The following is a 4,964-nucleotide window of genomic DNA, read 5'->3' as shown; positions in this document are numbered from 1 at the left end:
ATGGAGGAGACAAAGTTCATTAGTGATTTCCTTTTAAACTGGGCAAAACAAAAGTTTCAGGGGAAATGGTGCAAAAGGGAAATAATATGTGCATGAAGAGGGACATAATGGGATTTTCTCCATGAAGGCAAAGCATGCGGGGTTCAGTTTAGAGGTCCTCTAGGATCAAGGAATGGGGAGAATATGGGCATGAAATCTTTAAGGTACTGGAAGGGAGTCTCTCAATCAACTTCTCGAATAATGAGTTGAAGTCGATGAAAAACGACCGTGTCAAAGGAGGGCCATAATGAATCCCACATCATCGATGTAAGATGAGAGGATGAAAAATGATTTTGGATGATACATAGGATCAGAGGTAAGTGTAACTGGAGGAGGACAACTCTTGGACATATCGGCGACACAACTGGAAGTTTGACATCTTTTGGATCCATGGGATCGGTGGTCATGATGATGTGGCAAAGATCATATGGAAGGCAAAAAATGAATGGACAAAAACCCAGGAAGGTCAATGATACAAAGGAGGATGCCCCAACCTGACATGAAGCAAAGAGTGTCATGTTCAAGAGTGAGCTATCGACACGACTAATAGATTTCCAAATATTCCCCCACCATTTTTGGTAGGTACCCCAATTATTTTTTAGTCACAAGCTTGAAGGAGATAGCATATGCTTGCACTGTAAGTTCATCCTTCGAACAAATCTGACCTAGTAAGTTTAACGAGCCCTAGGAAGGAGAATCTCATGTTCATCATGGTGACAAATCTGATGTCATTTAAGAGTTTAACGAGTCTGACAAAGGTGTAACTTGATATCTTTTTCATGTTTAGAGAGTTTGAAAAAGACTTGTAAAATAAAACTCCACATGGTAACTTTTCATACATTTATGTCTCTCAAGCCCAAAAAGGTAGAAAAAAATACTTCAGATAACTGCTTGACCATTTCAGCTAAGGAGAACTTTTTCGTAAATAGTGCATCCTAGGCCAAAATAGGGGTAAACTTATATTGGGTGCATGACATTTCACATCCATTAACGAGTTTGAAATGACAGGGGATTGGCTACACTTTCGCTTTTAAAGTGTCAGAAAAGAGCTTGAAAGAAGACCACCCATTTTTATTGTCTTTAACTATATTAGATGAAGGTGCGTCTCTTAGCATCTATTGGTTTGTGTTATATTCTTTCCATGACTAGCCCACATAGTTAACTAGGGGGTTAGAAGGGGGCCGAATCCCCCCCTTCGTTGCACCTATTGCATAGCGGGGTGAGTCACAAGGGGTTTGAGGGGTGTAGGTAACCCCACTCTATGGGGTCCGAGGGGTTTTGGACCCTATATTAGGTTGTGCGGACCTACCTATGGTTTTGTGCATGTTTTTCACACATGGTTTTGGACGCGATGGTTTTTCAGTCCATGGTTTTAGATGCAATGGTTTTCATTCCATGGTATTGGATGCTTCGGTATGTATAAATATGTATTGTAACATTGAAAGGAATATAATGAAAAATCAAGCTGGTAGTCTGGGTTTTGGAATCTAGGCGAAAATCTTTGTGTATATGTTTTTTATGTGTTATGCTCTCGCATTGTTTATTTTATTTGTTTTAGAATTCGTATGTAGGTAATTTTTATACAGGGTTAAAACCTACATTTGGTATCAAAGTTGTTTTGGCTTCAAGGGAACGCCTTTGTTGCTGAGGGGTTTCACTTGGGCCTGTGGTAGAACCTGTTTAGTGGGAGATCTTTGAGATCGATTCTGGTGTTGTAAGAATATGGCAAGCAGTGGAAGGATAGAAATCAAGAAATTTAATGGTCAGAGTTTTGAGTTGCGGAAACTCAAGATGGAGGTTTTGTTGGTGGATAAAGGTCAGTGGATCATAGTAGATCCGGATACTAAACCAACGAGAGTGTCCAATGAAGAATGGAAGAAGTTGGATCAGAAGGCAAAGAGCACAAGATGATTCTTTGTCTTAGATTCACTATTGTTGAATGTATCAAGGAAAGCTACGGCGAAGGCTCTGTGGGACAAGTTAGGGACTTTGTACCAATCTAAATCTCTGGTGAATAAATTGTTCCTGTGGAAAAAGATGTATAAATTGAGGATGAAACATGGAGACTCAATGACAGAGAATCTGAATGCATTTAATACTGTGGTAAGTTAGTTATCATTTTTGATATTAAAATTTCAGATGAGGATAAGTGCATCAGTTTGTTATGTTATCTACCAGATGCATGGGATTGTCTGGTTATTGCAATAGGTAGCAATGCAACTGCCTTCCAGTTTGATGAAATAGTCTCATCCTTGCTTACGGAGGAAATGAGAAAGAAAAATATAGAGAGCCAGAATGGTGATGCCTTGTCTGTACGAGGATGGTCCCAGAATAGAAACAAAATTAATTCATTGAGTGGGAGATCTAAATCTAGAGGGAGATCTAAATCTCTAGGAAAACCTGTAAAGGTTGTGTGCTAGAGATGCAGAAAGGAAGGGCACTACAAAAGGGATCTGTAAATCTAAAGCTCCTGATAAAGGAAAGGGATCTGATGATGCTCCTTCTGTAGAAGTGAAAACCACCTCAGATGAAGGTGGGGATGTGTACTTGGATTCTTCAAGTATACATGGAGATCATTAGGGATGGTTGATTGACTCAGGTGCATCCTTTCACTTCACTCGGCATAAAGAGTGGTTCTGCAAGTATGAGAAATATGATGGTGGTGATGTCTTCTTGGGGACATGATAGGAAGGCTAGAATCATTTGTTGTAGAAAAGTAAAGTTGAACTTGCAAAGTGGAAGGGTTAGAACACTTCCATGTGTTCTGCATATTCTTGCATTAGCCAGAAATCTTATTTTTGTAAGCAAGCTGGATGATGCAGGTGTAAAAATAGTGTTTGAGAAGGATACTTGTAAGATGGTTCGGGAACCACTGATATTGATGTGGGGAATTCGAATTGGAACTTTGTACAAGCTTCAACATAGCACTGTTGTTGATGGGTGCAATAGTTCCATGGTTCCTGAAAGTGGAGCAGAAAATATAGTGGTCTCTGGAAAGAATACCATGCTGTGTCATCAAAGGTTTGGACATATTGGAGAGAAGGGCCTTTGAATACTTCATGGTAATGGTCAGGTAAAAGGTATGTTTAATAGCTCTCTGGATTTTTATTTCTGTGAAAACTGTGTATATGGGAATTAGAATCGGGTGAGTTTCAACTCTAGTGGTAGGAGGGCGAAATAGATATTAGATCTTGTGCACAATGATGTGTTTCGACTTGTGAAGGTTCCATCATTGGGTAAGTCTGTGTACTATGTGTCATTTATAGATGACTTCTTAAGGAATACATGGATATATTTCCTTAAGAATAAATCTGAAGTCTTTGACAGGTTTAAAGAATTTAAGGCTCTGGTGGAAAACCAGATAGAGAAGAAGATAAAGGTGTTTAGGACAGATAACAGTGGAGAATTTTGCAATAAGGAATTTGAAGAATTTTGTAAGAAGTGTTGTATAGCACAACAGAAGACTACTCCATATACACCTCAGCAAAATGGAGTTGCAGAAAGAATGAACAAGACATTGATGGAAAGGGCAAGAAGCATGCTCAATGGTGGCAAGTTAGGACAGGAATTTTGGGCAAAGGCAGCGGAGACAACATGTTACCTGGTCAATAGATCACCTTCATCAGCATTGGAGGATAAGACTCCACAAGAGGTATGGACTAGTAAGAAACCGTCTCTTTCACATCTCAGGGTATTTGGGTGTGATGCATATTTATATGTTCTAAAGGAGAAACGAACCAAGTTGAAAAGTAAATCTAAAAAGTGCATCTTTATTGGGTATAAGGATGGCTTGAAGGGTTATAAGCTTTGAAATCCAGTAAAAAGGAAGGTTGTGTACAATCAAGATGTGGTGTTCAGAGAGGTCAAAGATGTTATTAAACATGAATTCCAAAGAAAGGAACCTGAGAAGATAAAGTTTAAGCTAAAAGAGGAAGAATGAGACTCTACAACAAAAGAGGAATCAAAATATGAAGAGCCACAAACTCCGGGTGTGAGAAGATTAGTTCAAAAAAGAAGGCAACCAAAACGGTATAGTCCATTTGCTTTCTGTTCAAATTTTGCTTCATCTATTATTGATGATGATCCCAAAACTATGAAGGAAGCAATAGATTCAGAGCATGGAAAACTATGGAAAGAGGCCATGGTTGATGAAATGACATCTTTGTACAAAAATGAGGCTTGGGATCTGGTGCAGTTGCCAGCTAGAAGGAAACCCATTGGCAGCAAATGGGTGTTCAAGAAGAATAAAAATGTAGAAGGAAAGGTGGAGAAATACAAAGCTTGGTTGGTAGCAAAAGGTTATTCCCAGGTGCCAGAATTGATTTTGGTGATATTTTTTCTCCTGTTGCCAAGGCAGCTTCTATTAGATTCCTTTTATTTTTGTTGTTTCTTTTGATTTTGAGGTAGAACAAATGGATGTGAAGACAACATTTCTTAATGGGGATATGGAAGAGGAGATCTACATGAAGCAACTTGAAGGCTTTGCGGTGAAGGGTAAGAAAGAACTAGTATGCAAGTTAAAGAAGTCTATTTATGGGTTAGATGTGGTGTCAAAAATTTAATACATTTATATGGGGACTTGGCTTCACTAGAAGCAAAGAAAATCATTGTCTGTATTTTAAATTAATTGGTGACCGTGTTATTTATTAGTCTTGTATCTGGATGATATTTTGTTGGTTGGAAATGACAAAGAAATTATCCAAGATTTGAAGACCCAATTGTCCTCCTAATTCGACATGAAAGATCTTGGTGTTGCAAACTATATTCTAGGCGTGGAAATTAAAAGAGATCGAGCAAAGAGGAAGCTTTGTTTAAACTAGGGGAAGTATGTCGAGAGAATATTAGATAGGTTTAATATGCAGGATAGTAAATCGGTGAAGGTTCCTATTCTTGTAGGTGTAAAGTTATCTACTGAATAGTGTCCC

This window comes from Pinus tabuliformis, chromosome 2_2 (genome assembly GCF_031772625.1).
Source record: "Pinus tabuliformis cultivar Carrire ecotype Pingquan chromosome 2_2, CPIR1, whole genome shotgun sequence".
Taxonomy (NCBI): domain Eukaryota; kingdom Viridiplantae; phylum Streptophyta; class Pinopsida; order Pinales; family Pinaceae; genus Pinus; species Pinus tabuliformis.
Note: the sequence above shows the minus strand (reverse complement) of the source record.